The sequence below is a fragment of the Macrobrachium rosenbergii genome, chromosome 41 (assembly GCF_040412425.1).
Source record: "Macrobrachium rosenbergii isolate ZJJX-2024 chromosome 41, ASM4041242v1, whole genome shotgun sequence".
NCBI classification, from domain to species: Eukaryota; Metazoa; Arthropoda; class Malacostraca; order Decapoda; family Palaemonidae; genus Macrobrachium; species Macrobrachium rosenbergii.
Window position 1 is genome coordinate 29041692 of NC_089781.1, and position 23643 is coordinate 29065334.

General features: G+C 37.1%; 1 long non-coding RNA gene and 2 other non-coding genes across 4 annotated transcripts; 2 read left to right on the forward strand and 1 right to left on the reverse strand.

The window, feature by feature from the left end:
• Positions 1 to 283: 283 nt before the first annotated feature.
• Positions 284 to 11507, reverse strand: LOC136826777 (uncharacterized). Of its 2 annotated transcripts, none has more exons than XR_010849705.1 (2): positions 10901 to 11507; positions 284 to 1402 (listed from the first exon to the last, which is right to left on the reverse strand). It is a non-coding gene; the product is annotated as an uncharacterized lncRNA (long non-coding RNA). The 2 variants fall into 2 exon arrangements; XR_010849706.1 differs by lacking the exon at positions 10901 to 11507 and adding an exon at positions 7932 to 8951.
• Positions 11508 to 22719: 11212 nt separating this feature from the next.
• TRNAF-GAA (transfer RNA phenylalanine (anticodon GAA)) lies at positions 22720 to 22792 on the forward strand. Its single transcript has one exon. It is a non-coding gene; the product is annotated as a tRNA-Phe (tRNA).
• Positions 22793 to 23335: 543 nt separating this feature from the next.
• TRNAC-GCA (transfer RNA cysteine (anticodon GCA)) lies at positions 23336 to 23407 on the forward strand. Its single transcript has one exon. It is a non-coding gene; the product is annotated as a tRNA-Cys (tRNA).
• Positions 23408 to 23643: the final 236 nt, after the last annotated feature.

A 23643-nucleotide genomic window follows, 5' to 3' on the forward strand; every position in this document is an offset into this window, starting at 1 on the left:
ATGATATACCCCATGAAAAGAGTATACCTGTAATTGCTTACACATGCTTTCATACACGAGAGGCTTGTAAAGGTTATGGCTTGAAAAAGAATACTTTCTTATAAGTAAGATTTTTATAGTTCATGCTGTGCTTAGCTGAAATTCACTTAGGGGAGACAGAGGCACTTTCAACAAAGAAATACACTTAGAAACCTTTCTATTTTTGTCGCTTAACATCGACGAAGTACCTTTATGAACATTAAAGAGATTAAACAACTTACACTGTGTCGAAGTAAAAGGCAAGTTTTACATATTCAAAAACATTTTTATTTTTTGGCTGGTATGTATAAGGTTTCAGTATGAAACCAAAGTCAATATACTAAATAAAACTTAAAAATGTAAAACATAAGCATAACGCAAGAACACTTACAGTGATCTATGAAAATATATTGCGTCCTATGGAAGGCATAAAATATCAATAGTATACTGTACTTATGAAACTATCTTCTAGTTTCAAATTGACTGTACACAGAGAGGCCAAGATATTTCTGTTTCTGTTAGTAATTTTGTCCACTTTTGATTTCAAAGCAGCTAGCACTGGTACTAGTGTCATTATCACCCTTATAATCGTTTTAAATGTATTTTATCTAGATTTTTTCCACTTTACACTTAACTAATCAGTACTTGCAAGAAGGATACTTTACACGCTCTAAGAACAATCATAGAAAATATTAGTCCAGACTACCATAAATTATTATCCACCATATTTATCTAACACTCCTTCATTACATCTTATATACCCCTGACGATATAAATACAGCCTCAAGATTTTCTGGTTATGAATACTTATCACTTTTAGTTACTTAAATTATTTTTGTCACACTCACAATTGAAATTTTCCCTACTTACGTAGCTGCCGCCCGAAAAGGGCTTCAAGGGCCAGTCAGCTGTCTGACACAAGCCCAGTCGATCACGCACGTCGAAGACACCCTGATCTGGCAAGGCCTAGAACAGGACACCACCTTAGTAAAGTCTCCAGCGATGCCGGGTACGCGGTTGTCACTCACCACAATAGTTTGGTTCTTGGACTCAGCAGTCCCTGAAGATTCACCAGAGGGAGTTGGGAAACTCAACGGCTGATTGCTCTCTGGTGGTGGTGGTGGTGGCGATGGTGGTGGTGGTGATGGCGGGAGCGACGTTGACGGAGGGAAAGACGGCTGGGTCGGTAAGGCTTCGGTTGGGAACATCCAGCGCTCAGGAAGGCCGCTGACTCCCGCCGTAGAGGTTTCAATCATGAAGTACCACAAGGACATCTGGTGGTTCAGAATTTCTCTGGGTATTGGACATATTGTTCTCGAAGACAGCAGTACGAAGTAGATCAGGAGGAACCCAGTCCAAAACATTTCGGTGTTACTGGCGAGGGCTGAAATTAAATTGAAATGATTTAATTTCAGTATCAGTTGAATATTACGGTGCATTTACGGACATTATCACAATTCCTGCCAGCATGTATAACACGTAAGGGTGAGTGTGTGTTCAAGACTGCACAGTGCTTTTAATTTTTAATGCATCTCATATAAAATCAAATGCCCTGTTAGATACCTGGTATTCATCACTTGAACATAGAAAAAGAAAAATACGAATAAACCTTTGTACAAAACCTGTCGTAGTTTGAATACTGATAATTCCACACCAAAACATTATTTCGGAAATGTACTGCAAGCTTCTTATTGCACGTTTATGCAAGATACTTGGTCTGTGTATCCCAAGCCTTCCATCTTCCGTTATTCCAGTTAAGGGTTTTACTTATGTTTCGTAAGAAATTCCTTTCACATTTTCTCCATAAAAAAATTACTACAATGCTATCTTATCCACTTTTCAAGAGAATCCAGATTTTGTATAAATTGTTTATATATTATGTTTATCTTGTTATATTATTCTCAACCTCAGTTACTGTTGTGTTAGTCATTTATTAATTTTCAATTATTCATTAAATTATTTTTTCCCCACAAACCTATTTTTCACATTCAGAATTTCTTTCATTTTCATTTATTCCTCTAGGAATGATCAATTTTCTCTTATTCTTTAATCAGTTTTTGTTCCATCTCATAATCATCAAATTTTCTCGTAGTACATGAAAATCTGTCATTAGCTCTCGAATTTCATAACAGTTTTTCTAACAATGACTTATCTATCCCGGTTTATTCTTCCACCGGAGGCCAGCGGCCCCTGCAATTTAATACATCCTCGCCAGGCCTGAAGGAAGAAGGGTAAATGATGGTTGAGGTGGCTTGAAGGATGTGACTTGGCCTCCTTAGAGGGCAGAGGCCCTCTCCTTCACCCAAGTTGTTAAACAGGTAAACAGTAATATAAAAGTCACCTGGAAACGATTGCAAAGAGAAATCAGAGAAGTGTTGAAAGCGGCGTCCTTGATTAGACGCATTGCCTCCCATGCAATTTCAGAAAGAAAACGAAATTGTGCACCAAATATGAGAACAACATACATACACATTATACACACACACATATATATATATATATATATATATATACATATATATATATATATATATATATATATATATACATATATATACAGTATATATATATGTGTGTGTATGTATATATTTACATGTGTATATATAAAATATATATAAAATATATATACATATATTTTTACACACATATATAAGGGTGCGGCATACGTAACGCCCTTTGTTTAAGTGGAACAAAATTAAAACCTTTTTGATTATCCTTTATTTTTTCGAACATGAATGTATTGCCACAGGTTAATAGATTAATATAATATATTAACAAAAAATTAATAATGCTTATTCGGTTTAATAATGTTTCAATACAAATGATATTTCGGCTTTGCACCCTTGGGATGTTAAATTCAGCTGATAACAATCTTGCGGTTTCAGCACCATTTTTATTGTTTTGATAGTACAATTGAATTGCTTTTACTCTCTGTTCCTTTGTTAATCTCATGGTCGTATAAAATATCTGAAAAAATTAAGATTTAGCAAATTATTTAAAGAAAATAATAAAAAAAATATACATTATAAGATATGAAGTTAAAAAGGGCGTTACTTATGCCGCATTATTAAACCGAATAAGCATTATATTAATTTTGTTAATATATTATATTAATCTATTAACCTGTGGCAATACATTCATGTTCGACAAAATAAGGTTAATGAAAAAGTCTTTAATTTTGTTCCACTTAAACAAAGGGCGTTACTTAATGCCGTAATAATATATATATATATATATATATATATATATATATATATATATATATATATATATATATATATATATATATATATATATATATATACATATATATATATATATGTATATATAAATATACATGCAAGTTTATCGTTTATCTATATATATGTATATATACATACATACATACAAGTTTATCTACATACATACATACATACATACATATAATTGTACATGCAGATAAACTTGCCTACGGACACAAATCTTTTATCAATGATGAATTCGGGTGTCTGTATTACTGTCGTCAGGATCGCTGTGCGACTTAACGTGCAGACCTAGTAATCAGAAGTGCTGTTCAGGCATTATTAGGTCTGGCAAAATAAGTGGAGAATTGGGAATGTGTAGTCTGAGCTCAGTTGACCTGCAGAAGGTTTCGACATTCGGCGCTCATGACGTCAGCAATGGAGAGCTCTAAGGTTATTTTAGGGCAAAGTTTTAGAGCATTGCGGAATTTTGAATACGTTACATCAGTGGTTTAAGCCTACTAAATCGTTTATGCAAAGAAAAATGCATACATGCAAAGGAATGCGGAAGAACAGGGTACTAATTAACGGTAAAACAAAGCGGACATGTCAAAGGGAGGAGAAGAGGCGAAAACTTTCGCGGCGAGAGTGAGAGTGGAGCAAAAGGGATTGTATGAATATCTTTGAGCTTCGGTTCTTGATGGCGGAAGGTGTGCCTTGGGAATACTAACTCCTAAGGCAAAGGCAGTAATTTTTTGGAGAGCAATGAGTAAGGAAATAAAACAATTTACTGAGAATTAAAGTACACCCGTGAAGACTTGGAAAAGGAAGTAGATAGAACGGATTCAAGTGTATTTGGGGGAGACGTAAAGTTCCAGGATGATGGAGAGTGGAGGACAGGAAACGTAACAACTAACAAGGGAGGTCAGGCTACCCATGAACGGAAGTACTTGAATGAAGAATGGCAGGTAAAATACAAATAGATTACCTAGGAAATTTTTATAAAGCAAGAGAGATATGGGGCAACACATCAAGAGATCGTTTACGTATGAAGACTATGTTATGGTGTTGGTCCAGTTGGCAAATGATGGTTGCAAGTCACCTCAGCAAGGAATACCCGAACATTGAAAGACATCATGCATGGACAGGAATAACATTAGGCAAATGTTTAAATTAGTAGTTGACGAAGAGCTTAACAACAGAGAGAAGTGAACAAGTAACTTTGGCGGCCTTCGCTGAAACTGATCCACATAATCAGTCCTCATTCAAAACAGAGGCACCTCTGCGTTTATAAAGCATAGCTGGGACTCAAACAAGCTCTCAAAGTAGGCTACGCGTGACATCGCTAACCGGAAAGAGGAAGTTGCGAATACCGGGGACTGGTTTAATGACTGAGAAGCATGCATGCAGATGCGCATGCGCACATTTACACACAGTTACGGTGGAGAATGACGTGTTTACTTTTTTTTTATCTGTGCACAGAAGCTTTCATAATTACATATCCACACCAGATACTATACTTCAGTAATCTACCGAATATTGTATCAGTTCAGAAGCACACACACACATATACTGTATAAATATGTGTATAATGTATATATTGTTCTGTGCATTAATACAATTAATAACAGGACCTCATTTAAGCTGGATGGTATCTAGCGGAGATATTTATTCAAGAAAAGTTACAAGCTTTTTAGGACTAACGGTCCTAATCGTCTGTTATCTACGGATGCCAGACGTTGAGGACTGTTAGTCCTAGAAAGCATTTTGTAACTTTCCTGAATAAATATCTCAGCTAGATACCATCCAGTTTAAATGAGGTCCTGTTATTAAATATATAACTTTTATATATTAAATATATATATATATATATATATATATATATATATATATATATATATATATATATATATATATATATATATATATATATATATATACATATATATATTATACACACAGATATATATATATATATATATATATATATATATATATATATATATATATATATATATATATATATATATATATATATATATATATACAGTATATAACTTATCCTTATGACTGAAAACTAAAGCGATAATAAAATCAAAACATATTAGCTAAGCTTCACTATTAACTAGAATGACAGTCGAATAAAGTAATTGAAACAGTTATTAAAAAAGACAACAATTTTGTCGAAAAGTGTCTTTGAATAAATATTTCTCATCTCAAAATGAGATGCGTTTCCTATCAGCCTTAATAACATAAGAGCACATTCAGTAATCCTCATTAGCGAAAGTAAAGAGCCAATAGAAAGCTACAGAAATATAATGGGAATATTGGTGAATATCGAAGGTATGAATATTACTTGTCGCTCTTCAGAACACAAGAAGATTTGTTTCTGCTTTATGCCAATTTAATAATCAAACCATACTGGGTTATTCTCAAGCAATGGATTAAAAAACACCTTAGGACTGTACTTAACTGGTATAGGGACGAGGTAATTATCTGTTTTTTTATATTTAATTTAATATTTATTTTTAAAGTAAATATAAAATTTACGTACAGTATGTATATTTTCCGAAAAACTCCGATCACTTATCTCTCCCTTCCCCTCATTGATCCAGAAAAAATGCAAATATACATTTTTTCCCACTTCGACATCTATCGGGGAAGGGGGGTAGGGGTGTCGGGTGTCTCAGGGGTGGGAGTTTGTCAGACCAGTTGAGGTCATGAACCTCCCAACATGGAGGAGAGAGAGAGAGAGAGAGAGAGAGGAGAGAGAGAGAGAGAGAGAGAGAGAGAGAGAGAGAGAGAGAGAGAGAGAGAGAGAGAGAGAGAGAGAGAGAGAGAGAGAGAGAGATAACACTGAGGAGAGAGAGAGAGAGAGAGAGAGAGAGATAACATTGAGGAGAGAGAGAGAGAGAGAGAGAGAGAGAGAGAGAAATCTTCCGCTGTGAGGATCCATCTCTGAGTCACCAGTGTCGTTGCTTTCTACTTTTGAAGTTTTCAATCGTCCTTTCAGTTTGTAACTTTCTCTCTATCCATGCTTTCTTAATATCATTCGCCTTTCACTTGCTTTATGTTACTTCCTGTTCCTTAAAGCCTCCCTGTCCTTGTCACTTTCCGTTTATACCGACTACATTGCTTACATTCTTTTCCTCGCGTTATCTTACCATCTTTCCCTCCTGTTTCCTTTAACCTCGCCCATTTTTGTGTTAACCCTCTTCAGTCCTTTTCCTCTTTCACATTCTTTTGTTGTCTTATAAATTTTTTTTTTCGGTCTACAGTTTTTCTTTATTCAACACGTACATCCTCTCTCCTCTCTGGTCTCATTCGCTTTTTCCTTTCTCCAGAGACACCAATTTTGTCCTCTTTTGACATTAAAATAATTCTTTTCAAAATTATTTCCATCCCTTATTTTGTCTAATTTAATCGCATAATTTTTTCTAACCTGCTTTCTTGCTGGTATGCCTTGGCGCTTGTTGTACATTTTTTCTCCATTTTCTTTTCGTATGATCTAATACCCCTAATTACTTGCCACCCACCTCTTTTTTTTTCACCCACGCTCTTCCAACCTTCCCCTTCAGCATTCTCTTACATTTCATATTCACCCCCTGTTCAGTTTTAACTTTTCATTTTCACTGCGCCTCCAATCACTCCTCTCTGCGTCAATGGCAGCGATGACCACTACGCAACAGTGGGTGGGTGTATGTAGTAAGCAGGACCCACTAACTGGTAGTATGCTTGCGCTTTCTCGATGACCAAAAACGGACAAGAAGCGAAGTTTTATTGCCTAGAGCTTCTTGTTTACAATGTAATTTGCATTTCAATTTGCATTTCTTTGGAACTCGCGTCAGATTTGTATTTTCAACAGAAATTTACACTTTATTGGCAGCTTTCTATGTCTTTATCATTTATTGGCAGCTTTCTATGTCTTTATCATCCTTTTAAAGCTTAGCAACAGTGAAATTTGATTCCAAAGCTAATAATTATTTTTGTCAAAAAAAGTTTGCTAAAACAGATATAAACACGTTAAATAAAAAAAATCCACTGGTATAGTATGCTGACTGAATTAAATATTCCTGGTCCAAATAAAATAAAAAAGTTAGTGCATCTCTTTTGTGGCTTAATGTTCATCATAGTTTGAGATTCAATCAGATTCATACTCAACCGGACCGCAACCAGTTTACACGACAACTGCCGAGAAATGTAACTGTTTGCAGATTTAAGGATTCTATATTAACGAGTAGATGTTTGATTTCAGTACACACAAACAAAGCTAAGCAACCCTTAAGAAAGGGTTGATTTTAAACGAGGGATTTTGTATCGCTCATTTCTGAAATACTCTTTGCAGTCAAATGGAAAAGTAATTTACAATATTCTAAAGGAAATTATGATAATTACAACTATCCAATGGCATTAGCTCATCAGGTTGCAACTGCCATATTCATTTTAAAGACGGAAAGACTAACAAACCAAAGTCCTTGCTGGTATAAGGCCGTCGCAATCTAAAACGAACGAACGCTGGTTGAATGATGACAGAAACAAAGCGACACCGCGACATCCCGAGATGTCTTCTCTGAATACTGTATTTCGCCTCATGGACAACACTGACGATATTGCTTTGCACAGAAGTGATATTTGAAGTAAAAAATTTAGTCCTCGTCAAATGCCACGAAGAGAAAACAACCGTATTCTCACATGGCAACTAGAATCCGCTTGACAGAACCAGTACTGCTTCCAAACGAGGTATCCGCAACACTGAGGGAATCCGAGATACACGACAGGACCCGAGATAGGCCGTGGGAGGCAAGCGCACGGAGCAGAGGTAGCTTTTGATTTAACGTTTTCCCCATACGCACTGAATAAGAACATGTCTCATTTCCCTGTCAGAGTTATAAACTCCTTTTAAAAATTTCATCACACGAGAACAGGTGCTCATCCATTATAAGGCAAGAATCTTTCGAGAAGAAACTATAAGGGCACGCAGTTAGCTTGAGAGATGGAGGAATGCCGCAGGGCAGCTGTGGTTACAATCCCTATTATAGGGTCTCTCTCCCTCTCTCGTCTTTTTTCTCGTTCTCCCGCTCCCTCTCTTTCGTAGCACAGTCACTTTATAGTATTGAGTCACGCAGTTCATGGAAATCCTTATAATAATCGTAGAAATCCAGACCTGACGATGAAGAAGAACAGGGAGTGAGGGAGAAGAATTTCAGTCATCCACTGAGCTGTTATCTCGTTCCAGTGACCTTGAACGAGTTTAGGGTTAGTTTGGAGGAGACGAGAGGCCTCTTACATCCTGAAAGATCTTCCGCAGGAATTTCGGTGGGGTTAGACTTGGCTGAATGGTAGTGAGAGCTTGGACCGTCAAGGTTTAATTTATTAGAGGTACGTGTGGTTGTTCCGGGATAAAGGTCATGTTTATTTTTTTTTAAGTTAACCAAGCGAAACAGTTTAAAGGGTCCTGCTATATTTGACGCGAACCAAACGTGGTACCCGAATGAACTCTGTTTTCATATATAAAATTGGGCATTATTGACAATTAAGCAGCCCCATCTCTGAATAACACTAAAGTTTTCTTTTCATCCTGTGTATCAAAGTTCTTTCTAAATAAAGAATAAGTTATGGAAAATGCAATAAATATTTTTCAGAATTATGTACAGCTAAAATGTAAGTCTAGATGATGAGTTTAAATGTGTTTTCAGCAAATGAATACCGAAAGAATTTTTATGGCATTATGCGGAAATCTGCCCTTCTATTGTTCCAAGGCAAAGGATAACATTCTACACACCGAAGTCATTTGTTAAGGTGATTTCTCAGTTGTCATTTTAAATCAATGAAACTGACGTTACTGTCGTTATTACCGCTCACATTTGTTGTTGTTGTTGATGCTCACGATGGCTTTATGCCAGCACAGGCTCTCGCTCATTTTTTGAAGTGAAGGTGAATTGTAGATATGGGCATGAACATTTAATATGATCCATGGTCGTGCCAGTGAAATACTCAAATATACGATGAAGGTTGGAAAATATGAAAAGAGCCCAATTTAACGACTAGCAAAATATGACAAGCACCACCGCAGGATTCGAGGACGAAAAAAACTAAATATCACAATTACATCTCATTGCTCAGCCACTCCAAGCCTGTCCATAGAAGTGCAAGTCTCGCGCTTACTTCAGATCTTTGGTCTGTTTTCTCCCTGGAGTGGAATAAATACAAAGTAAAAAAAAACCGCACTGGCAGATATATGAGCAATTATGTCGGGAAATAAGTGGAGGTAAGAATTAATTTTCAACCATGACAGGCAAAAGTATTATCACCGATTACATATTATATCAGTATATATCATGAAGAGCGTTCGACTGTTTCCAGGGGACATGATATACCCTTAATTCCCTTTGTGGTTTGCTTTAAAATGACAAAAAAAGGAATTTTCACTTATTTATCCACAGGCAACAACGCTTTAAACAGTATATTACATATGAGTGGACGTACTATTCAGATTTTTAGTTTTCTGTAAAAGAAAACTATTGAGATGGCTTTGTCTGTCCGTTCGCACTTTTTCTGTCCGCCCCCAGATCTTAAACACTACGGAGGCTAGAGGGCTGCAAATTGGTATGTTGAATATCCACCCTCCAATCATCAAACACAACAAATTGCAACCCTCAGCCTCAGTAGTTTATATTTTATTTAAGAATAAAATTAGCCATAATCGGCACCGATATAGGTTCCAACAACACAGGCTACCACCTGACCGTGGCTGAGTTTCATGGGCCGCGGCTGAAAGCTTCTTATAGCATTATACGCTGTACAGAAAACTTGATTGCGCCGAAGAAATTTCTACGCATTTCTTACGCGTTTATTCATAAAATGACTTGATAAAATAAAGATAAACCATATTTGTTTGTAGGTCTATTTTAGAGAGCAGCATTAGAGCCAATCTACTCGCCTTTCAGTTCAAAGTTGACGGGACTGACAACCACCTCCGTGTATGGAAATCTTCGTTACAGACTGAAATTGGAAATATAATAGAAAAGCAGAAATTTTAACCTCTTGTTTAATTCATGCTGATAGTTAAACATGCTCTCTGCTGTCCATTTCAGACAGTGAGGAAGACCTTTTATATTCTGAACGAAATGAACCGCATTATAAGAAGCACAAAACCTTAAGTAACAAAAAACGCACACGTTCTTCGTTGAGTCCATTTATATTTATTTTAGCGATGCAACTGTCATAATTTTCTGTCTATAACTTTCAAAATTTTACATCTAATGGAATCCAATTGCTCACCTCTATTACCTATATTTATAGCGTGCAATCTCATAAACTGTGGCGAACACTTTTCACCACTGCAGATTTATTTTGCTTTTGTTTTGCCACATGCCAAATATTAACTGCACATATAAAGTGTCGCTGTATACGATTTTCCTTCGAAGATTCACTAATAACGCCTCTTGTGTTTTAATCAGCTTCATATTGGAGATTTCAGTCTCATAAAATACGAGGTTTCCTGAAAATTTAGAAGTAATTCTTGAAACATGAGCCCAAACGACATCAAAATTCGGCTTAAGAAAAGACAGTTTTACAAACACCGTACGGAATTCGTTTAAATTTTTTTTCTTTTAAATATAATGGAACGTCAAGATGCACACTTGTAGAACCAGACTTACAATTTCAGTTTGAAACCATTCTCCGCAGTTGGAACACGAGCAATTTCAATCCAGGAAGAGCGAAATTGCCTTACATCTCACGCAAGGACCACTTGACTTTGATTGGTTTTGTATCAGACGATAGAACTTCAAGCGCTTGTGTAGAAACTCACTCACTTTTTCTTCTGTGGTGACCTGTCCCACATGACTACTAGATAGCTCCTTTGGATGCGTTCAGCAACACCTCCGCTCACAGCAAGGCGATAAAGGATACTAAACGAATATCAGATTTGTTTGTTACTGTCTACAGAGAGAGAGAGAGAGAGAGAGAGAGAGAGAGAGAGAGAGAGAGAGAGAGAGACTAAGCTAGCTCGCTAGCTCAAGGATAACTTGTTTATCGATATACTCTGAAACGCTGGTATTGCTTTTCTAACTGCATCTCACAGATTTCTCATTATTCTCAATGGCATCATCACATCACTTCATTTCACTTCCACTTCCTAACGAAGAGCGAGGAAACAGAAAGAAGAGAAATGACCAAAAACCATAATATAAATAAATAATGCCAATGAAAGAGGTCTGCCCAGCAGAAGACGGGTGGTTTCCTCCGTGACGGGCGGATGATCTCGACTTCGTTTTGTTATACAAAAGAACTTTTATCATTCCCAGTTGTTGTTTGTTAAAGGGACAAATCTCTCTAACCCTGGTATTCAGTTGCTTGTTATATTTGGTCTAAGCAAGCAACTTTTTTTTTGGGCGACCGTTGCATTTTTTATCGTCCAGGGCTTGTTACGTAATGTTGATGCAAACTTACTGACGAGCACAATATTACGTCGAAAAAGGTAATCATCAATAAACCTCTATACGTTCTTTATCCCATGTATGTTCTCTTGCATTATTATTGATATTCACGAGTTTTCGCTATAATACCACTGTAGTCATTAAATCATTGCTTCCCTTGATTTCATTACACCCACATACACAACTACGCACACAAACTAACACAAACACATACGTCTGTATATATGTATATATATATATATATATATATATATATATATATATATATATATATATATATATATATATATATGTATAGCTGAATCACGATAATATGGAACGTGATGAATATATACTGTAAATAAAGACAAAATCAGCGAAGGAAAGAGAAACAATGGAGTGCTGCGAGGACTTTCGACTGTCGTCCTTTACTTAGCAGACTGAAGAAATATAAAAATAAGTTTACAAAGAAAGCTCATATAAATGACATATGGGGATTACAAAGGAAAAGGTATTTACCTGGAATCCAACACAATTGAAGAATTAGTAGAACTGCCAAAATAGGTTTTCAAAGGATTAGGATCAACCATTCAGAAGCAGAGACAAGACAATTAAAAGATTATAGAAGGAGGTGACTGACCACCAAAGAGTGTTATAAAAGTACAGCTCAATAATTCTCTTTTTTTTTGTAAACAATAACAATTTTTGCAAGACGAACATTTTTACAAATAAAAAATTATATTAAACATATGAATACATAGAAAATATATATAATGTAACTAATTTGTAATTAAGTCAGTGATTTTTTCTTTTACGTCATTCTTGAACATTTTTCTAATACAGGGATCCAAATAATACATGCCAGTGCTAAGGTTAAAATTACAGCTGGAAGTAAGCTGTACAATAGTGGATTCCAAAAGATTTCTTAAAGAGAAATCTTTTGATCTGGCAATCACTGAACTTGCAGTCCAATTTATCCTGTGAGATTTTTCACTTAAATGAATGAATATAGCATTGGATGTTTGCCCAGTTTTGACTAAATACTTACGTTGCTTAATACATACATCCAAATCTTCGCTAGATTGGCCAATAGAAAAAGAGGAGCAGTCCACACATGGAATTTTATATATTATATGTTGTTGTTTTCTTTAGGGCTACTTTTTATTAACATTCCTTTTAGTGTGTTATTATAGGAAAAACCGAGGTTAACATTAAAAGATTTTAACAATGATTTTATGTTTTCAAAACCACTAAAATAAGGCAAGCTAAGAATGCTCTTAGGCGTTTCTTTCTCCATGTTACTTTCACTATAAAACCTTTTGTGGGCTTTATTATAACAAATATCTAGTATATGTGAAGGATAACATAAACTGTCCCTATTTTCCTTATGTATTCGATTTCTTGATCCAAATACTGGGGACTGACAAAGTGCAAAGCTCGTAAAAACATAGAAGAAAAAAATTGATGTTTAGATATTTAGGTGATGGCCTGAATAAAAATGGATATAAGTTAAGCTGTTGGTTGGTTTCCTATAAACACTGAATTTGCATGTATTAAAACATCTAAGAAAGGGAGGCAATTGTCTTTTTCTAATTCTAAAGTAAACTTAATGGATGGTACCTGGTTGTTTAAATTAGAGAGTAAATCATTTACATCAATACCAGCAGGCAAAACAGCTAAAATATCGTCAACATATTTATACCACTTTAAAGGATTGTAAATGATATTAGGTAAATATCGTTTTTCAAAGAATTCCATACACAAGTTTCAGAGGAGTAGGGATAAAGGGTTGCCCATTGCCATACCAAATATTTGTTGGTAAAATTCACCATTGAATATAAACTTTCAGTCACAAATGCACAACCTAATGAGTGAAATAATATGACTTACGGGGGGGAGGTAGTTCATGATAGATTAGTTCATTACTAAAGTGCTCGAAAACAGAATCTAATGGGGCTTTAGTAAAATGAGAACAAACATCAAAACTAACGAATCTATCGGTGGGTCAAAAAGTGATTTTGTTTAATTTATCAACTAAACCTAGACAATTATATATGTGAGAATCGGAGATAGTTCCAAGTAACGGGGACAAGGGCTTGATAATATATTTCGAATGTTTATATGATACTGAGCCAACAGTATACTAATAGGCTGCATAGGGTTATTTACTTTATGCGTTTTTACTTATCCGTACAAATCAGGCAACGAGGGAAATTTTAGTGACTACTGACTTATTAGTTCTTTTTTATCTTTAAGGATTTTTTTCACTGTGATACTGAAATTTTTATGACTTGATTAAGCGGGTTTTTGATAGTTTTTTTTTTTTTGTAAGTCGTATCATCATCCAGTAGGGCTTGTATACGTGATATGTAGTCAGTTTTATCTAAAATTACAATACTATTCGACTTATCAGCTTTTGTGATGTGGATTGTGATGTGTTTTTTAAGATCGGTCAAACTTTTGTCATAGCGAGCAGGGAGATTACTTTCATGCCTAACATTGGCAGCTCCATATACAATACCTTTAATTATGTCAACATGATTTTGAGGAAGATCACAATATTTTTCAAATATACATAGGGACGACGCAATCGTTACAGCAGAGGGTCCATTCGACATAGAGAAGGATAAACCATATCCGAGTGCACTCACAACATTTTCACTTACTTGTTTACTTGATAAGTTTATAAAACAGTCATTACGTGCACTATTAGTCCAGTCACTGCTATCAATAAGGTTTTTTAGTTTTCTGCCGAGTTTCCTTGTTAGGGTATCTGTAGTCGTACGAAGTTTTCGATAAATTTCTTGTCGTAGCGAGTCCTTCCAATCAGCCGGGATAGAATGACTGAATGAAATTCTGGCTTTTTCTAATTCCTAAAATTTTTCATTCCCCTCTTGCTTTGCGGCTGCTAAGTGGCGTTTTAACATCATGGCACTGAATTCATTGAATGGGTGATGGTTATATCTTCTTTAAACGTCGTGGTAGCAAGAATTTAGGGAGCACTTGTTCAGAAAGAAATTTGAGGTAAAAGCAAAGAACCCGTAAAGGCAGTTTTCAAATTAAAAGTTATGGATCATTTTCAGTCAAGCGTTAATCTGGTGTGTCAAGTTGAGAAAATACTGACGTGGTAGTAATACGTTCCATAATTCCCAAAACGTGTAACAAGAGCGCAATACGTGAAAAAAATTTTTCAGGCTGTTGTACAGCAAATATTACGTCATGTCAAATTAATTAAAATATCAGTGTCAGAATAATTAACCCAGGGACCTCATTATTATGTACGGAGAAAAGTATTAAGATGAACCGCGTACCAAAGAATTAAAGCTTATAATATAAAGTAGTAAACGCTGGGCATGCAGTTACTCTTATTGCTATGCGTATATGCTTTATATGCACTAAACATATCAACGTTCATATATATATATATATATATATATATATATATATATATATATATATATATATATATATATATATATATATATTATAATTAAAGACATTGCGACGACAGTAAAATGTACTCACGCGTAGTATACGTGATCGTTCGTTTTGTCGCAATGCCCGGACTCCAGGGTAAGTGACTGATGACTCTGTCCAAGTGGCCAATCGCTGAGGGTCTTTCATACTCTATGGAGTCAGTCATCTAAAAGTAGTGGGTGAGCGAACACGTATAAAATGCTGATCCTGCTACTGCAAGTCTGGGTTAATACTACAATTACCGTCATCCGCAACTGACTAGTGTTTTAATGAAACACTTTCCTTGGACGAACCAGGTAAGTTTTAATTCGAGGCTTTCCAAATTCATGTGACAAGCCTGTTTACTTGATAGCCTATGGGCTAAGCTAGTAGGCTAATGCTTCGGTCGTTCTGGCATGTCACTTATCCAAAGCCGTTTCGCGTTTTGCTATACTATAGATTTTATATCCATAACCAAGGCGCTGTAACAAATTCACTATTTTTCGTTAGGTGCTTGTTATTTGGCCTATTTGGTCGTATGTAGTTTCCGTGCCCGTGACAAGGTTTATCGACATGGCTACAGTGGGTGAGACGTTTTAGTTTTGAATGTGGGTATGATCGTTTTTATTCATCGTCGAGTTTTGCAGCATATACCCACTGGCGTGCAGGTATACGTTACTGGTGGCATGAACTTAGTTACCAAGTTTCGTGAGAGAGAATTCCCCAAAGTTCTCCCGGCTTTCAGAACAAACGTCGTAGCATGTAGCCTAGGCCTAGTAATGCATGCTAAGGTATTTGCATTCTGCACTACAAAGGACGCAGTCGTCTTGTATGTATTGCAATCTACTATTAGTTATGGTTTATCTTTTGCATTTAAAGGAGAACTATGAAAAAGTCGATATGTATACGTTTGATGATTTTTTAATTTATGGTAATTGGCAACTCTTCTATTTGCGCACTAGGTCTGATCGTGAAACGCTTGGGTGCAGAATTACATCCACAGACTTTTGTTTGGTGATAGGAAACCGAAACATGGAAAGGATAATTTGCTAGCCAATCTGACGTTCTTTTGTTGCCAATCAAGGTTTAGATAGACCATTTGTCAACGACTGTTCGTCACACCTTGGTAATTTAAAAACCTCTGTAATTTAACATTCCGTCTTCGATTTTTGTGGAAGCAAATATGTAATACGTTGAGGACAAGAATTATTCAGCATGGTGATATTTGAAATTAGGGTTTCTATTGAGGCAAGTGATATATTTTATGTTAACACACACACACACACACACACACACACACACACACACACACACACACACACACACACACACACACAGTAACCCGGTGGTTGAGGCCATCGGTCGTTGGCAGATCAAAGTGTGCAGTTTAACCGAAGCTGACTAGATAATTAAAAATATAGTTAGACTGGCTGAATCACAGCAAATATTTATGTTGTGTGACGTACCATTAGACACTACTTTTTAAAAATGGGCATCGTTATAACGGTAACAAGACAGCCATCGAATAGTTTCGAATAGTTCGAAACTTCTAGATTGTGAATTATAATGATAATACAAGGCTGGCCTTAGTTTATGTAAAGTCCATAATAAAAAAAACCTATTCCTATATTGCAGGTCATTTAGCCTACAGTGGCGTCGCTATGGGGGAGTCAGAAGCTTCCCCCCCCCATGGTTGAAATTCCCTTTGTAGCTAATCTTTAACCCTTTGGTGGTCAAAAGCAGAATTATAGTTATAGGTTTTTAGCATAAATGACATGTTTGCTCATGATATTTTGATCCAACTTAATGTGATCAACTTTTGTACGAAGTGATTGAAACTGTAGTTACAGTGTTGAACAAGTGCAATGTAATGTGCTACTGCAACTTAGAGTTAATTTCCAGGGAGAGGAGATGAAGAAGAGGTAATGGGAAAGGTTGAAATTTTGAAAAGATTTTGGAGGGTCATTAGTCTTGTGTTTCTGATGATATGCACCGGTTTTATATATTTACATGGCAAGGATATTATACCGTAGTTGAAAATTAAAATTAGGCTAGTGTTCAGTATAAGGTTGTGACGAAATGTACATTACAGTATTTGATACATTTGCATATAGTAAGAGTTGAAAATTAATTGAAAATTGAGCTCTGTAATTTAAAATACAGGTTTACTAATTACTAATACTATTATTTACCTTCACTCACATGGATATATACATTCGAGAATAGTATCTTTTACTAATTCCAGAATTGATACATTGGTTTTGTGTAGTTTTCTTTGGCCCCCCCAAAATATCTTGGCTCCACCTAGCCCCCCCACTGATGGAATGTCAGCCACGCCACTGCTTTTAGGTACATTGTAGACATGTACCGTACCACTCCTGAATAGGTTTAGTATGGTAAAACACGATGAAGTCCAAGATTTTGTAGGCCGTGGTAACACAGTCAATTTTCGTTTAGTTTATGCAGGCGTCTGACAAGCTGAATTGTTTTCTGGTTTTTGAAGAAAATCCATTTTCACCTCTGACGGCCGAGAAAAGAAGGCTATTTGCTGCTCTCTTCTCTTGAAAACTAATCCTAATCGGAAACGGAACGATATATTCCTCTCTCGCTCGTGTATGTATGTATGTATGTGTGTGTGTGTGTGTGTGTGTGTATATATATATATATATATATATATATATATATATATATATATATATATATATATATATTTATATATTGTTTTGTGCGCTCAAAACGATGTTCATTGGACGCCAAAGTTTGCAAAATAACTTGAGTGGTACATCAGTACGGTAGCTACGCGATGGTGTCACGTTGCGGACGAATCTCCACATTGTACCGAAAGATTTTTCTTGTGCTCCGCACTTGAATGAAAGCCAGTGATAAATTCTGCAGTGAAACATCTTCCAGTTCGCAACATAGTTCCCACAATCTGTTTGACAAGTTTTGTTATTGTCCTTAATTTTTTAATGAGCTGTTAAGAAGTTTTCAATCGGGATTTTCACTATTATCCCTGTCAGCGGCTGACCGTCAATGGCGTCACCTATGGAATGTAAAAGTAGTTATTGACATTTACTAATACATCACAGTTTTTATTAGGAATGTAAAAGTACTTATTGACATTTACTAATGCATCACAGTTTTTATTAGAAGACGTTTACGATGATCAAATGTGTGCAGGTTTTTTTTTGTTGTCGTTGAGAATATTAAGATTACTTAAAGTACTAAATCAAAAAGGGCAGAGAACTATTTTATTTTCATAAAGATACTACACACCTAAATTGCAGAGAACTATTTTAAATTTACAAAGAATTACCGGCTGTGTAAAACATTTTCACCATGTAACACTGAGTCATAAAATTACCTCTTTTGGGGTGGGGAGGACGCATTCAGTCCTCTGTCAACGAAGTGGTTGCGCGAAGTAGCCTACAAACCATTGGGTTTATTCATCCGGTAGGTGGGCGCCCATCATTAGTTAATAAACGGTTGGGAGAATTAAATACAGTATTTGGAATATTCACGTGTGGTTTGATATGGAATAACAAAATTATTGTTCCATAATCCCACTGCTTAAATGATTCACTGATTCATGTAATGGGGAGCATCGCATAGTAAGTCTTCCTTTACCAACGGTTGAACGAACAATACGCGTTACCAAGCTTGTTTACTCGGCAACACAACGTCATTGTTACCTAAGGACTAGACGTATAAAATGGAAATCTAAGTACAGTTACTTATGGGTCGGTCGTATATCACGCTCTATTAGTCGTGATAACACACTGATAACACACACCTATTCATACATTCGTAGTGGAAACAGTTTACACTGAGTTTTCCAGCGGTATCACGAATATCTCACGCCCTCAGATTAATTCATCCAACTGTAGGAAATACAACAGCAATGTTTTGTCACCCTACAATCGGGTAAATATGGTAGTTATCAAGTCAAATATATCATTATTTACTTTGAAATAACACACACAATCGTCCTATAGCCAACAGTTTAGTGGAATATAAAGGTGGGTACACACATGAGAAAGAGTTAGAGGAATTTATTTCTGGTGATAGAAATTCATTTCTCGCTATAATGTGGTTCGGATTCCACTATAAGCTGTAGGTCCCGTTGCTAAGTAACCAATTGGTTCTTAGCCACGTAAAATAAGTCTAATCCTTCGGGCCAGCCCTAGGAGAGCTGTTAATCAGCTCAGTGGTCTGGTAAAACTAAGGTATACTTAATCTTTTACACACATGAGAGCCGAACCTTGTATGTGTAACTGAGTTACGCATATCGCTCCATCATTACAAGACTGTCGTAACTCAAAAATTTGAAGTTTTGAGTTACATAGCTCATAAGATTGCCCATTTAATTCTGCGCCTTTTGGTAATAAAGTAAGTCTAAGTGCATTTTTGGCCGAGAGATGGCGCTGGGAAGATTTTAAGTCTAAATCAAAATCTCGGTGCAGTTATAGGACTTTGAAACTTTAAAACGCTTCTCCTGAAAAATCAAGATTTTGGAGTTACGACAGTCTTGTAATGATGAAGCGATATGTCCAAATGTTGAGGACGAACCGTTACCACGTAAAGCACGTAACTTCATTGCAATCCACTGCGATCATCAGTCTGTCTCTGTCCGGGTTGTTTACCGACGATGGCCACCATGCAAGTAGCAGCTGCCGCCTATATTTATATACATTATTTAACGAAGATGAAGCAGGTTATATACTAGAAGGGTAGAATACAGTGGTCGGGAATTACTCGCTGACATGAGATTCCAAGAAGGACCTCTTCCTCACTCCAATGATCAGCCATGGTAGACATATACGTACTTACACCAAGGGCATGAGACTGACCAAAACAAGGGACTCTACTATGGACGGCCTTGTTCATAGTGGGTGTCAACAAGTTCAGCAACCTCTGTTGTTACGCGTGAAAATACAGGTCCCGTCCACACACTGCGTAACGTGCAAAGAGACCTCCCTTTGATTCGGGGCCCAAAAACCGACAATTGCGAACGGAGCCTCGAACATCGCGGGTTCGGGGTTCGGGTTCGAGGAAGCGTCCACACTTGCGTTTTTGTTACAAGAATCGGTTACAATACAAGGTTCGGTTCGCATGTGTGTACCCACCTTAACACACTAACGGGAATAACGAGTACTGTCAGGTCAGTTAACCTGTCATAAGGAAAATGCATTATATCAGTTTTACAGCAAATACTAACGGCGGGGTGAATAACACAATGTCAAGCTTCGTTACTTGACGGCGTAGCACACAGCATCCCTGTTTATCTAGTGGTTGGATGAATTAATACCATAATGGTCTTATTCACCACACTTGGTGGGATAACACCCACCATAAGACGTGCTATCTAAAGTTTTTGGAAGTAACACATTACGAGTCTTATTTGCCCAATGTTTGAGAGAGGAACACACACACACCATCATGTCTTATTCAGTGTAGTCGAGAAACTACTCATAATTAACTCGTCAAATGGTTGTAACCAAGTCCCTCTCTTGTTTTTAACTGTGGGCAGGAGTGGTTCCTGGCTGGGCACCTGTGGGCACCGTAGGAGTTGGAAGACCCAAACCTATGTGGATGAGAACCTTGAGAAGGGACTTGGAGAATTAAACAAGGAAGGACATCTGTGGCGGAATTGGTAGATCTAAGTAATAGATACATGGCGGGGTATTTAGCGAGAAATGGCAGTTTCTTACAGTATTTTGGTTGCTTATTTACAATTTAACGTTATTTTTGGGCCGTCGGCTGTAATTAACCCCTGAAGTCCATCCAACAAGGGGTTTCCGTACGCGATCTTCACAAGACAGAGCGCGGGTACGTCTGTTTCGAACGGTTCATATCCCGTCCGGCAAGTGCAATAACTTGTTAACGTATGGGTACCCCCTCCCCAACCTGGCCCAGTACTAAACACGGCGAAGGGACATTCCATTTGGCCGACAACAAACAAATGCACCGCCAGTGTCAGAAGCCCTAAAAGTGTAGAAAAACCAGTTTCCAAGGTATTGCACTTGCCGGACGGGATATGAACCGTTCGAAACAGACGTACCCGTGCTCTTGTCTTGTGAAGATCGCGTATGGAAGGAAACCCCTTGTTGGATGGACTTCAGGAGTTACAGGTTAATTACAGCCGACCCCCCAAAATAACGTTAAATTGTAAATAAGCAACCAAAATACTATAAGAAACTATTTCTGGCTAAATACCCACCGTGTATCTATTACTTAGAAATACCGCGGAATTTCACATTGGCTCTTTGGCGTTATAGAACGTTGAAGGCAATGATGTTGGTGGCGATGATGATCGGTTTTATTTTTCTGTATAAGAAAACTGTTGTGCCGGCTTTGGCTGTCCGTCCGCACTTTATTCTGTCCGCGGTTTGTCTGTCCGCCCTCAGATCTTTAAGACTACTGAGGCTAGAGGGCTGCAAATTGGTGTATGTTGATCATCCACTCTCCAATCATCAAACATACAAACCAAATTGCAGCCGTCTAGTCTCAGTAGTTTTTATTTTATTTAAGGTTAAAGTTAGCCATAATCGTGCTTCTGGTAACGATATAGGATAGGCCACCACTGGGCCGTGGGTGAAGTTTCATGGACCGCGGCTCATACAGCGTTATACCGAGACCACCGAAAAGTAGATCTATTTTCGGTGGCCTTGATTATACGTTATAGCGGCTGTACAGAAAACTCGATTGCGCCGAAGAAAATTGGGCGCGTTTATTACTTCTTTTAATTCACACACCGTAGTTCCTCAGCAGTCGTTGAGGGCATAGGACGCACTGTCAGAATTATATGACTTAATGTTGGGCACATAGCGAGCTATCAGGCTTAATTCCATTGTGTAGGGTCTACAGAAGCCATATTTTCCCGACGACTGGTCGGATAAAATACTGTATAAGGCTTTTCACCCATCGTTTGGTGACTGAAACACTCGAGTTATTCATCCAGTTGTTGAGGGAATCTTACACATAATCAGTTTCATGAGTTCATTGGGTGGGCGAAAACTAAAATTCATCTTGCCGGTTCACCTCGCCCATTTAGGATAAGTGCTTGAAACCTGAAGCAAGACTCACACATCCCTATTTACCTCTCCCATATAGAATAAGTGCTTGAATCCTGAAGCAAGACTCACACATCCCTGTTTACCTCGCCCATATAATAAGAGCTTGAAGCAAGACTCGTAATCGTCGGTATTTTATACTAGTCTTCCCAAAATAAACCTTACATAAATCCGTTTTCTAACGTTTGGATTACGAAGAAAATGGTAGTGTCTGGTCGAAGTAGTATATCAATTAATCATGTTTCAATAAAAAAATTTTTTGCTTATTTGCAGAGTCACAGTTCTGAAAAAAATCTGTATAACCGAGTGATTTGGTTAATTGGAAGAGTCACAGTTGAAATAAATTGTTGAGTCCAGTTAATTTTTGTGGGGAAAAGAAATTGTACCATACCGTCGGTCATGAGGCAGCACTAGAATATGGGATAGCCGAACCCGCAATCGATGAACTGCCCATGAAACAAGTATATTGCACAAGATAAACAATAATTGGAACAAAGATTTAAATAATGATATAATTGTTCTGCAATACAAGCCTAGATAGCTCAGTTGGGAGAGCGTTAGACTGAAGATCTAAAGGTCCCCGGTTCGATCCCGGGTCTGGGCAGTCCCAAGTTTTTGTGCAATGGATAGTGCAATAAATTTTAGAAACTTACACCGATTGCAGATCACCCAAAGGTAAAAGTCAGATACGTTTTATACGAGAGTGAAGTGATATTTAATTAATAAGGTAGACTTGTGGTGTACATTGCGGCATACCAAAGAAAAGTTGTCTTTTTCATATTCCAAGGTTATCTCCAGTGCTGTAGAGGAATTTATCGTTATTATTGTCGTTCTTATCCTACCACCCGATTGGCCTTATGTGTGTATTTAAGACATGGCCCATTTAGTATGTGACTACAAATTGTAAATGTGTGGCCCCAAAGTAACTGGAAGGGTAACAGTATAAGAAGATGAGTTGGCGTTGCTTAAGTCTGAGATCTGCAGAGTGCAATGGGAAAGATCAGATTTTAGTAATTTTATTGGCTCCCCCATTGCTGGTACACATGTGACGATTACAGTGGTAAACCTTGGCCACGGTTAAACCCACCACCCGATAAAATAGATATGTAATCATAGTACAAGGGTAAAATTCTTCTCTTCATACGTCGGGGGTGTAGCTCAGTGGTAGAGCATTCGACTGCAGATCGAGAGGTCCCCGGTTCAATCCCGGGCGCCCCCTATTTTGCACTTGTGGATATGAAAGTGTAGAGTAGAGTAAAGGCGGTGAGTATACCATTGTTTAGAAGCGATTTCTTTATGGTTAATGTGACCTGGACAACGGGAAATAGATCACAGTTTTTGTCATGAACAGCTGCTGGTGTAGTAACTTTTCAAGAAATATATCCGTAAGAAAAGTCAGAGGAGTGACTCAGATTCTCGTATGCAGTAAGTATATCCTGATGAAGGGTCGTATTT